The following is a 14,284-nucleotide window of genomic DNA, read 5'->3' as shown; positions in this document are numbered from 1 at the left end:
TTAAATAAACCCAATAGGATTTTTTTGACACAAATATGGATTAATTATATCTTAGGTGGGATCAAGTACAAGCTACTGTTTTATTATTACAGAGAAAAGGGACAACAAAAAATAGATGGCAGAGCTTTCTGGATAACAGGTCTCCTGATCTAACAACAACGTAACAACTGAAACCTCAGGGATATAAAATATTTGGTTTTATTGGCATAAAATAAATCTAGATATCTGAATGCAAGACAACAACATGTGGAATATATTTGAGCTGTGTGCTGTACAGTGAATGTGTAAGAATGTAAAACACTGCCAGAAAACAAGCAATAAGATGAAAGCAAACACTCACACACACACACTGTAGAGTAAAATGCACAACTGTGTGTAACTGTGCAGTCAATAATAGGGACAGGTTTCCCTCTGTAACTAGGTGAACTCCTTGCAGCTAATCACACAGGAGCCTTATGAAACTCCTATCAGATTGGCACCCAGATTATGTAATTATATATACAAGACAAGCCCCCTTACAGCTGTGCGTGACTTAGCAAAGCATGCGAAAAAGAGGGACTTCGCTTCCATTTTTTAATGCGGTGGACTCAACGCTCAATTTTATTTTTCTTTTGTTGGGAACCGTTATCTGGAAACACATTATCCAGAAAGCTCTGAATTACAGAAAGGCTGTCTCCCATAGACTCCATTTTATCCAAAAAATCCACATTTTAAAAAAGGATTTTCTTTTTCTCTGAAATAGTAATATAAAACAATACCTTGTACTTGATCTAAACTAAGATATAATTAATCCTTATTGAAAGCAAAACCAGTTTATTTATTTAATGTGTTCATGATTTTCTAGTAAATTAGAAAATCATGTAAACATTACACTTGGGGTGCCAAATGTTCGGCACCCCCAAGTGAATGTATTTACTTACCTGAAACCCCAGGCCAGTGCTCCTATCAGCAGAAAACTGCACCGGCCCAGGGTTATTCCAGCGAGCACCATGGATCGCTCCTCTTCTGACTTCTTCTCTCAGCTGCGCATGCGCATTAGAGTGAAAAGTCGAACTTTACCTAAAAAGTCGGCTTTTTCATTCTACTCCGCAAGTGACTGCCTGGGAAATTTGAAGAAAGAAGAAGCCGGAAGAGGATCGATCCATGGTATAATACCGGCATAGCATCGAATAGGGCAAATTTCGATTCGAATTTGAAAAAAAATCAACTATTCGAATATCGGAAATTTATCATGTACTGTCTCTTCAAAACTTCGACTTCGACCATTCGCCAACTAAAAACTGCCAAATTGCTCTTTTAGCCTATGGGGGACCTCCTAGAACCTATGTGGAGTCATTTGGCGGACATTGAAAAATCAAAGTTTTATGGGGCAAATACTTCAATTCAAATTCAATCTAATGTGCTAAAACTTCGATTCGAACAATTCGAATACAGCCTATTCACTCGAAGTTAAAAACTTAGATTTTTTTTAAATCTTTTTTGATTGGTCTTTTTTTATTCGAATTTCAAAGTTATGGGAGTTCAAAAAAACTTCCATTACTTCTAAATTCGACCCGTGATAAATCGGCCCCTTAAAGTATTCTTTTCATTTTATCATCAGACAGAAGTCACAAGACCAAACACTGGAAGAGCAGTGCACTGCATTATTGTGTATATTACAAGTCCAATCTAACTACCGTGAGAAATAATGTCTTAATCATCTCAGAATTCCTTCTAAATTTGTAGGCAGCAGAATACACTTATTCAAACCACCTCTCATCCTCCTACTTTAGGCATAACTCATATAGCAATTTGTTGGAAATGACCAATATCTTTAAGTACACAATGACACAGCCAAATGCCATAAAACTCAAGCCAACGTCAATGACATAAGACTTTACCTAAACAAGCCATTAAACCGTAATAAATTCTTGTTTTCTTAGTTATTTACTACATTAAGGCTGGGGAGCATTTCTATTGTTTAATAGGAATTCCTGGGAAAGGTAGGAGTATGAATGGGTATCAGATAATACTTATTCTACTGGACACAGGGGAGGTGAATTAATGAGAAAATACTTATTTTAGCAGATGTTTTTTTAAAATTTTTATTTTTATTGAGTTTTAATAAGGCAAGAAAAAATACAGAAAGGAAAGAAAAAACAGTTCCACACAAGACTGCATATTCAGAACAGTAAGGCATTATGTAAGCACAATCCAGCTGGCAATGTCATTCATAGATCGAATAAACAAGTGATATTCAAAGTTTCCAGCAAAATGCTTTGTCTCTAAGAGTACCTAGACAAATGCACGAAAAATCAACCCAAGAGCTATCGCTAGCAGAGGAATTGGTAACAGATTCACCTAGAAACTGTCCATTATCAGCGCCATGGAAGTCATAAAGTTGGGGAGCTGTTATAGATAGAAGTAACTGGGGATGTAGGGGGGGAAGGACAGACACAGCAATAACGTAAGCTGCCATCAGAGGAGGCAGGTAGAACTGGTTAATGAACGCTAGGGTATGCATCATCTCGTCCCACAAAATAACCACTGAATCACACATGTCAAAAAACAGAAGTCAACAACAGCTGCAGGCAAATATAGGTTCGGAATATAGATTTAGAATATAGGTTCAGTTACTGACTTGGTTTGGCAAGAGCACTCCCATCACTCATTAAAGCAATGGAATCCAGATATTGTATCCAAAGGCACCAGGTGGACCAATGTTTTAGAATATCTTTATGTGAGACAGCATGGGTCTCCTCAAATTTGTGAATCTCTTCCATTTCTTGGATCCATTCAGCTCGTGTTGGGGAGACAGTACTTTGCCATTTGCGAGGAATTAATATTTTGGCTGCTTTCAATGCAAACTGCATCAAGGACTTTTTATAAGAGTGCACAGAGTCCGTATTGAAGTGTAAGAGTACTGTAGCTGGGTCGTTGGGTATGTCTAGTTGCAGCTTAGTATTGCATACATCCAAGATTTTAGTCCAAAATGACTTGATGTTTGGGCAGGCCCAGAAAATGTGTAGCATGGTGCCAGGGTGTTGTAAGCATCTCCATTTAGCAGATGTTTTAAGCTTGTTGTTTGCTTAGTTTCATTTTGCATGTGTAAAATCTTTATGTGATTAGCATGGGATGTTTCAGGTAAGATCCATTTACTGCATTGCAGATGTTCACCAGTGCTAATGTAATGCAAATACATTATATGGGCTCTAGATTTATAATAATAATAATGCATTCAGTCCGGAACTCAAAAACACAATTATCCTGGAAAGCACTGAGAGGAGGCTTGTAGCTGGATATCATGATGTGTTCCTGGGTTAACAGATCACATGAACTCAACTTGAATTCCATGTTGAACTCAAACACGGCAGCTTATTGCATAGTAAATATAGGCAACGATTCCATTAATTAAATGAGAGGCCACTAAATATCCATATAAAAGAAACATGGCCAGTGCTGTAAGTTGTCGAATATACAAGTCTTGAATAACCTGTATAAGAAGCCACCTTGGAGTTCCAGGACCTTTATAATAGCAGCAGGGGTTGACACTTGCAGCAGAGTTTCTCACTCGCAGCATGGGAGTTGCAGACAACATTACTTGCTTAGCACAACCCAATTATGACATAACAACCCAAATTATAGACACGGACATTTACATGGTGGAGAATGGCCGCAGCTGTTGTTTATTAAACATCATATCAATCAGAACATTAACCATTGCTAATGATACTAATACCTGCTCATACATATCTTCCCAGCCAGCCACTGCATAAGATCTCTGCAGTGGACCGCCTTAAACATTGACAACAAATATCATTAAGCCCTGCCAATTTACCACCTAGCCAGGAGCATACCTCCACATGACACTCTCTCTATCATCAACAATTAACAGAGGCGACAATATATATATATATATATATATATATATATATATATTTTTTTTTTTAATTACATTTATATGTTATACAATAACAGGGTGGGTGGGTGGTATTTTCCAATCGATCCTCTCGCGTCGGCTGCCGGTGAAGAATGAAGAGCGTTCGTCTGGCTTGCCTTTATATAGCCGGCTTTCGCGGCTTTTCCCACGAAGCCACGCCCCTTTTTTGAATCGACCAATCAGAAGGCCGGGATTGAAAATTGATCAATCGGAATCAAGGCAAGTTTTTACAGAGAAAAATACACGAGGTAAAAACATTCAGAAAAAGGAGCTGTAGCACTCCCATGTTAGGGAAAGTTAAGTCTCTCCCTATTCAGGGGTTGACACTCTCAGCAGGGGTTCACACTCGCAGCAGGGGTTCACACTCAGGAGGGGTTCACACTCGTGATATATTGCAATATATGGACAAACAATCCCTGTTTTGTTTAAAGGGTAAGGCATTTTTCAGTAGCAGTATGCACAAAATATCTCTGTCTTAAATATATTGATAATGGGTTGAGTGCAGAGGACTCTTGTATTTGTCTATATACCTGTATATATATATATATATATATATATATATATATATATATATATATATATATATATATATATATATAGAGTCCAGGTAGCCTTGGCTCTTTTACACCAAGTACAACTATTACTGATACACTATATAAGTGAACATGGGGGTAAAAGCATATTGATCTTGTTTTTGTTTTGTTCATTTGTTATATTGTCTTTCTGTCTCATAAACACACATCTTCCTTCTGACTAAGAGAAGTTGGCTCAGTTTCATGGCATCCATCGTCAATGACACAGGGTTGATCTGTACATAATGAATGTTCCAATACTGTTAAATAGCTCAGAATTTGGTGGGATGAGTCAACCTAAGATGAGATGAAATCTACGGTAAAAGGAGGAAACAATAAAACTAGTAAGGAAAGAAAAGCTGACCAGCCGGGCTGAATGTAATTAGATTTAATGAAAGTGTTGGATTTCTTCATCTAGCTCATAGATAGGGGGCTGAAGGTCATTATTACTACATGTGTTAGAAGACTGCATTATGTCATACTCCAGCAATAAAACTGGTGAATGTATATTTCCATTACATTATTTCAAGTGGAGATACTGCTGGGTTTCAAGTTTTTTTTCCATGCTATATGGTTGGTTTTTATCAGGTAGTACCATATTACTCTGAGCCAAGAACCACTGCAGCTAGAAAGTTAATTAGCTATTTGAAGTCTACACGTCTTGGCATCAGTACAGCTCCTGCCTGCGTTCTGTGCATACGGATGCTGGAACTCATTTGGAGCCAGTTTGCTAGAGCTCCAGCATGCAGTTTTATTATTTGAAATTTGACATGGGCAAACATCCTGGCTCTGCCTGCATCAAATCCCATTATTCAGACCAATAAAATGTATTTTCTGGTGCTTTTAACTAACCTGAGCATGGACTAGAATAAATAAAAAGAATTGACGGATCAAATCCACTTCTGGCTTGACACGCAGTTTATCATGTTGTGCCCTTAGGCTATGATTTGGGTAAGCAGGAGAAGACAGTAATTTCCCATACATATGTTTATTTCTCTGAAATTTCATTAAAAAATGAATATAAAGAATCAGATGCTTTCTTCTAGGTGATAATGCATTTAACTATGTGTATAACAGTTGCCTGTTTATGACAACACGACAACTGAATGGAGACAAATCACACTCCCCGTTTGTAGAGAAATGACCTACAGTGTTCCTAAAAACGAATGTGTACAGCAAAGAGAAAGGGCTATCCGGCACTCAGAGGAATCCACAGGGCCAAAACTATAAGTTAAAAAAAGTCTTTATTAAGGATGCACTGAATCCACTATTTTGGATCCTTTGCAAAAGATTTTGCCGAATACTAATTCTCATATGCAAATTAGGGGTGGGAAGGGGAAAACATTTTTTACTTCCTTGTTTTGTGACAAAAAGTCATGCAATTTCCCTCCCCACGCATATGCATATTAGGATTCAGATTCGGTTCGGCCGAATCCAAATCCTGCTGAAAAAGGCAGAATCCTGGCCGAATTCCGAACCGAATCCTGGATTCGGTGCATCACAAGTAAATCACACAGGGTTACAAACATGACATCACATTGCTAAGCAACAACAGACCCTCCCTGCATTAAGTAACATCCACTGGAACAATCTCTGTCTGTTGTTTTCCAACACAAGGTACTTAATCACCCATGCTTAAGTAGCTTGGAGGTACAAAATGCGTAGGGCCTATGGAGATGCTTTTATACTTTTAATTATGATCAATAAAGACTTTTTTTACTTATACTTTTGACCCTGTGGATTCCTCTGAGTGCCGGATAGCCCTTTCTCTTTGCTGTACACATGGGCTTGCCGCTCCCTGAAGCTGGGGGTCTGGTGAACCTGGACCACACAATCAACCTGGTGAGCTATTTACTTTATCATTCTGGAGCACCAATCGGTCTCTCTGTTTTCCTAAAAGCTAATGCAGCATGCTCCATAAGTGTGAAATAGAAATACCTTGTTGCCCCCTAAGGGTGCAGAAGGCATGGCACATGCTAGAATTATTCATTATGGAGTGTATACTGTTTATTCTCAAGTACTGATATGGAAAGCAGAATGGGAAGCACAAATTCAACAAAGCACCTGAAATAAGGTTTAAAGGAAGGTTTTTAGTTAGTGAAGAAACATTATTTTGCCTATATTTTGCAAATATACCTTATGAATGGTGCCTGTGACAACTAACCTGAAGAAACACTAGACCTATAGTAATCTCTGGGACTTGCATTGAATGCTAAAAGATATTTTTGAAATACAATCTAGCCATTATAGTAAAGAGGTTTCTTATGTACACATCTTACTCTTATTAAAAGAGTGGTTCATCTGTAAGTTAAAGGGGTTGTTCAACTTTGAGTTAACTTTTAGTATGATGTATAGAATGATATTCTGAGAAAATTTTCAATTGGATTTTATTTTTTATTGTTTGTGGTTTTTGAGTTATTTAGCTTTTTATTCAGCAGCTCTCCACAATGAAGACCAATTGAAATTTGCTTAGAATTGACCATTCTATAACATACTAAAAGTTAACTTAAATGTGACCCACCTCTTTTAATATGATATAGAATGTCCTATTCCTAACAGCTTTGCATTTGATCATCATTATTTCTAGTTTTTCAATTATTTGTGTTCCTCTTCTACATCGTTTTGTGGAGTGTGGATAGAGGGGGGTTATAGGTCTCTTGGACTTGTTTATAAGCGAGGGCTTTTTTATGAGATTCGCCACAAGGAAATGTATGATAGCAGAGACCATTCTTATCTTTTGTGATTCGTGGTGGAATCTTCCAAACGCAACTTTACAAGAATCGCATGCAAAAACACCTGTAAGTGCCCTACAATTATCCACACCTGCTACTCTACTGTGGCCTTGCTAGAAGAACTCATTCTTCCTTAATCCCCAAAGGGTTCCTGGTTATTCTATCCTATAGGCCAAAAATCTTTTTCTCAATGAAGAAACTTAACTTTTGCTAAGTCTGCCTTTTTGCTTTTTGCCTACAATCTATCAGGGCTGGATATGTATTTGCGGCATCCCTAGTTTCTACTCCATTGAATGTCAAACTTTGTGCAAGGAAAATTCAAAGAACTGTCAAAACCTCCCATGCGCTCCAGTATGTGTAGCAATTAGGGAGCAGATGCAGCTGGGTGGCATGCCATCCATACAATTGTGCTGCCCTCGGGACGAGCCTTTGTGGCCTTTCCACAAATCCGGTCCTGCCACATATTTATCTCTGTTAACATGCAGCATCAAAAAATCAAATCATTGATTTAAGTTGTCTGGTGGGTTGTGGCATATTGAGGCCACATTTTGAATGGAGGACGAAACCTGCAGCAGTCACAATGCAACAGAATTTCTGCATGCACCCCTACCCTAAAGATCTATAAACATTTATATGTAGGGGTAGATCAAGATGAATGAAGAAGAGAAGTGACTGAAGGACAGAAAGGAGAGGGCAGCATGTGCCCAAACACATAATCTGTACTAGAAACAACAAACAGGTGAAATTCTCATTATTAAACAGATGTGCATCCAAAAGCCCTTTACGGAGCCATAACTCATCAGTGCATGACTTCCATTCACTCTTTTATTACATCCATACAAGGTTTGTCCAGACTCCTAGGGACATTATGTGTTAATAAAGAAACTTGTGAGCATGAGCCAGTGTGATTCATCAAGGAGTTAATTATTGACTTTGTATTTCACTTTTAATTTTTATATTGCTCCAACATACCATAAACAAATTCATAGCTGATTCATGTTTCTGCGCAACTAAACCCTTGCCCCCCCGACACTGCCTTCCCCTCCAAGCAGGGTTGCCACCTGCCCAGTTTTAACCCGGACAGCCCGGTTTTTTGATTGATTGGGATTGAGTGGAAGCCTGATCAGCATCACAGCACGGCCCGTGGCCAGATTGCACCGGGTGAAAAGATGGCAACCCTACCTCCAAGCTCCCTCCATGCAGAAAGGAAAGCCCTGGAGCTATAAACACCGGCTGCACGACAAGGGATCTGAATGACCAGCAGCCAAATTATACTGGTTTATGTTTAAAGATTGGCAGAATCAGATGTAGTTGTGATTGGGTGAGAAGGAATGAGTTAAGGCAGGGAAAAGCCAGGCTGGGGCAGAGAAAGACAGGGATGTGATGTCAGGGGAAGAAGCAGTTCACTTTCTTATTTTCTGAGCAGGTAGAAACATGAAGCAGAGCTCTCTCTGAAATATAATGTTATTAGCTGCAGTATATACACATTAACTCCTCAGTAAACTGCTGGCAATTGGACATGGTCATAGATTATTTAAACGTATTTCAACGAAGGAATGTATTTAGTTATATTTTGCATACCTAGGATATTTAAAAAAAAAAATGTGTGTATATATATATATATATATATATATATATATATATATATATATATATATATATTCCATAAGGTTAATGGCTAATTTTATTCCATCCAGTGGTACAGAATGTGTGATACCAAGGAAATGCTTGGATATTATGTGAATATTTAGTTTTCATTCTTTTTATATGTTGTATTAACTAATAACCAATAGTTATAAAGTTACGGTGGGGACGAACCCAACTGAAGGTTTCCAGTTGGGCTCGTTGTGGTGGAAGGACCTTGCCAGAGTACTGCACAGGTAAATTTAGAAGAGGGGAAAAAGGAGGTTCTCTCCTGTGACTGCACAGTGGGTTGATTGATAATGACGATACTACATCTTGTGCTAGGTGACAGCCTGCTTGGATTTTCTATCATTGACACACTGCAGATTCTGGACCAACAGCAGGGCTGCTGAACCTCTCTCATGGTAGGAGATGCGGCTCCTGCTAGTAGCAGAGTTTGGGGCCATACTTTCTGTAGGTAGAGGCAGCCTAATACTCAGTGGCGGATATAATGACATAGTTTTGATCATAAGTGAGGAGCGGCAGAGCATTGTAGCGATCCCATATGGAATTTTGGCTTTGAATATTGCCTTGGAGTGAGGCTGCAAGGTCCTATTTATTTGATAAATTGTGAATAACTGCTGTGGACATTTTCACCATTTCTGGCTCCTGGTGTCTCATTACGGTATGTAACAATGGGGTTCAATGGAATAGCTGAAGGTGAAGGGTCAATTGAGGAGTCCCCTTGCCATGTATTGTTCTCAGAAGTCTACCAGTCTTCTGCCCTGCTATAAATCTGCAGAGTTGCACAGCGGAATTCAAAGGCTCCATCTTCTGTCTGCTTATGTAGAGCAGAAACACGGATCTTGGAGGAGAATGCACAGTTTCAGTATATGTCCTGAATCAGCTTCTACTGCACATGCTCCAGCAAGATCAATATCAGCAATGACAGAAGAGGATCAGAAGACAAATAGAAGATGGCACCTTTGAACTTTGCTGCACAACTCTGCAAATTTATAGCAGGCAAGGATACAGGGAGACTTCTGAGAAGAATACATACTGCTGGGAGGGAGCTGGGAGTGTGGGGTAATGGAGGCAGCAGTGGAGGGGGATGGAGGGGGCAAGGGTTTAGTTCTCCTTTAAAGGATAAGTAAACCTTAAATCTATTGAATGGAAAATTGCTTTTCTTTGCAATTTAGCAATTGTCATAATCTATTTTTTCAGTTTCATAGCTATTTAAGCTTTTATCAACTGGTAATAATTATGAATTTTCTAACAGTACCACCTGCTGGTCAGTTCCTGTAAATGAACAGAGATACACCTTCAGAAGGAAAACACAGAAGTGTTCTGATGTTGCTCTGCTTAGGACAGAGATTGGAAGGAGCATCTGAAGCTTTTGATCTCTTTCCTGAGCACAGGAAATCCTGTCAGCTCATAAAACATAAATAGCTCTGCTAATGTTCTTAGAAAAGCACCCTGAGCAATTTTGCTTGTCCATAGATATTGAACCTCCAACCCTGCTGGTGTTGTCTACTCCCACTACCCATCAACATCCTATCTGTGCATGTTGTGCATTGGCTCTTAAATAAATTGACAAGAAGGACCCTCCTACAGATTCATCTCAAGCTCATATAACATGTAGATGGCATAAGTGATGGCAGCTGGCCTGCTGTGCTTCACTAAACAGCTGTAACACTATTATACTTAATAGGTTATTATTTAAAGTATTTAAATAGGTTATTATTAAAGTATATGTTTATCCTTTCTTGACACACTCTTACAGAACAAGATCACATTCCAGCTTATACAGGGTACCAGAAGAGTAACAACAGAGGAAGCAGACGATTTGGCTGCAGGGGGCCCAGGATGTATAGGTGCCCCATGGGGGCCTAATTAATAATAATACTATTCCAATAAATATTGGTAAAACAGGTCAACATCTAGACATTTTGTGGTTTGCTGTGTGGCCGCGTAATATATAGTTACGCCACTGCAGGGCGCCTACCTGCTGCAGGGCAATCCAGGAAATGCTCCCCTGTATTTTAGTGGGTGGGACTGGGATACTGGGATTTTCCAGCCCACTACCACCATCTACTGGTCACTAAGGAATACACCTTAGGGTATTTCATGATAACATAGTAAGGTAAGTTAGGTTGAAAAAAAGACACACATCCATCAAGTTCAACCTTTTAATTTTTTTTAAATTGCCTAACTGCCAGTTTATCCAGAGGAAGGCAAAAAAAAACAACCCATCCGAAGCCTCTCCAATTTGCCTCAGAGGGGGTAAAAAATTCCTTCCTGACTCCAAAATGGCAATCAGACTAGTCCCTGGATCAACTTGTACTATGAGCTATCTTCCATAATCCTGTATTCCTTCACTTGCTAAAAAGTCATCCTAACCCCTTCTTAAATCTATGTAATTTATCAGCCTGTACAACTGATTCAGGGAGAGAATTCCACATCTTCACAGCTCTCACTGTAAAAAACCTCTTCTGAATATTTAGGCGGAACCTCTTTTCTTCTAAACGGAATGGGTGACCTTGTGTCAGATGGAAAAACCTACTGGTAAATAAAGCATTAGAGAGATTATTATATGATCCCCTTATATATTTATACATAGTTATATCAACCCTTAAACACCTCTTCTCCAGCATGAACATCCCCAATTTGGCCAGTCTTTCCTCATAGCTAAGATTTTCCATACCTTTTACCAACTTAGTTGCCCTTCTCTGTACCCTCTCTAATACTATACTAATAATGTCCTGTTTGAGTGATGAGACCAAAACTGTACGGCATATTCTAGATGGGGCCTTACCAGTTCTTATACAGTGGAAGAATGACCCCCTCCTCCCGTGACTCTATGCCCCTTTTAATACAGCTCAAGACCTTATTTGCCCTTGATGCTGCTGACTGGCATTGCTTGCTACAGCCAAGTTTATCATCTACAAGGACTCCAAGGTCCTTTTCCATAATAGATTTGCCTAGTGCATTCCCATTAAGGGTATAAGTGGCTTGGCTTTTTTTATATCCCAGGTGCATGACTTTACATTTATCAACATTGAATTTCATATGCCACTTAGCTGCCCAGATTGCCAGTTTGTCAAGACCCTGTAGCAAGGATGCCACATCTTGGATGGAATTTATTGGGCTGGATAGTTTTGTGTCATCTGCAAACACTGATAAATTATTTACAATATCCTCCCCCAAGTCATTAATAAACAAGTTAAATAAAAATGGACCCAATACCGAGCCCTGAGTGACCCCACTAAGAGCCTTACTCTAAGTAGAGAATGTACCATTAACAACCACCCTCTCTACCCGATCCTGTAGCCAGTTTCCTATTCATGTGCAAACGACTTCATTAAGTCCAACAGACCTAAGTTTTTAAATCAGTCATTTGTGGGGCACGGTATCAAACGATTTGGCAAAATCCAAATAGATCACATCTACTGCCCCCCATCTACTGCCCCCCCGCCACTGTCCAGCATTTTCCTTAACTCATCATAAAAAGCAGATTTGTCTGACATGACCTATCCTTCATAAAGCCATGCTGATTGCTGCTCATAATGCCATTCGCTAGGACAAAATTTTGAATGTGATCCCTTCAAATAAGACTTCAAATAATTTGCCCACCACAGATGTCAAACTTACTGGTCTATAATTGCCAGGCTGAGATTGTAATCCCTTTTTAAATATTGGAATGACATCAGCTTTTCTCCAATCCATAGGGACCATACCAGATCTAAGCGAATCTGAGAAAATCAGAAATAGGGGCTGGTCTAAAACTGAACTAAGCTCTCTTAAAGCCCAGGGATGTATGCCATCAGGCCCTGGAGCCTTGTTTACATTAATCTTTATTTAAGCTTTGTGGATCATATCCTGAGTCATCCACTGACTAGATTGAGCTGAGCCATCAGTGCAGCTGTGAAGTGAGCCTGCGAACTCAGACTCCTTTATTGTGTTTACTGAAGAAAAGAACTGATTTAGCACATTTGCCTTTTCTGTATCTGTTACAACCATACTGGTACCATTATTTAATGCAGCAATACTATCAACCTGCATCTTTTTACTATTAACATATTTAAAAATCTTTTTGGGGTTAGTCTTAGCCTCTGCCGCAATGCACTCTTCATTTCCTTTCTTTGCCTTCTGGATTGCTGATTCACAACATTTATTATAGTGTTTATATTCATTAAATGCAGCTTCTGCTCCAACAGACTTGTAGTTTTTAAATGCCTTTCTATTCTTTCCTATTAACTTCTTTACTTCTATATTAAGCCACATAGGGTGGTTCTTAGAGCTTCTACATTTACTCCTTAATGGAATAAATTAATATTTTAAATGACAACCATTTCTGTTCTGTGTTTTTAGTTGAAAACGTAATGCCCCAATCAATGCTCTGAAGGGCAGCCCTCATGGCACTAAAATTAGCTTTTCTGAAATTTATGGTTTTTGTTGCCCCAGCGTTTATTTGTTTTTTGCACCAGACATTAAACAATATAACATTATGGTCACTATTACCCAGGGGTTTAATGACTTACATATTTGCTATAGTTCTGGGACATTTGAGATCACTAGATCCAGAATAGCATTTTTTCTGGTAGGCTCCTCAACAACCTGTGCCAAAGAATTGTCATGCAACCAGTTTATAAACTTATTCCCATAAACTGATCTGGCAGTTCTGTTGCTCCAGTCAATATCTGGGTAATTAAAATCCCCCATTATCATTACTTTACTCAAACTAGCAGCCTTTTCTATTTGTATCAGGAGCTTCGCCTCCTCCTTCTCACTTACATTAGGGGGTCTATAACATACGCCTACAATTAATTTGCTGGACTCTTTACAATTGTTGAAGAACTCCACCCATAAGACTTCTGCCCCCTCATTTTCTAACATAACCTCCTCCTATGTCTGTTTGCCTAACAAACAGACAAACCCCTCCTCCTTTTCTATTGCCTCTGTCTCTCCGAAATGATAAAATACAAGTCTACAGAGATTTGCAATACTAATACACTAAATATTGGAATAATACAATGCAATGGGCATCTGCACAATAGAACACTCAATATTTCAAACCGTTAGACATGTAGAGCGAGAGAAACTTGAAGATGACTTTAAATGAGAATGATAATAAATACAGTATGTTGCATGCCTGTGTTTTACAGTAGAATCCCCATTTTACGTTTTTCAGTGGACCAGAAAAAAATGGTGTAAAATCCAGGAAAATGTTAAATCAAGTAAATGTATAATATATAGGTGGGACCACAAAACAACAATGTAAAATGAGGGAAAACTTAAAATCACGGGATGTGAAATGGGGGTTCTACTGTATATACAGATAACATATCCATAGGCCAATTACTGCGTATTGAACATTATTCTGTTTCTATTCTTTCTCCTGGGTCTAAATCTTCATGAAATGTGTTAAAATACTTGCT

The sequence above is a fragment of the Xenopus laevis genome, chromosome 1L, assembly GCF_017654675.1.
Source record: "Xenopus laevis strain J_2021 chromosome 1L, Xenopus_laevis_v10.1, whole genome shotgun sequence".
Classification (NCBI taxonomy): domain Eukaryota; kingdom Metazoa; phylum Chordata; class Amphibia; order Anura; family Pipidae; genus Xenopus; species Xenopus laevis.
This window is presented reverse-complemented; position numbering follows the sequence as displayed.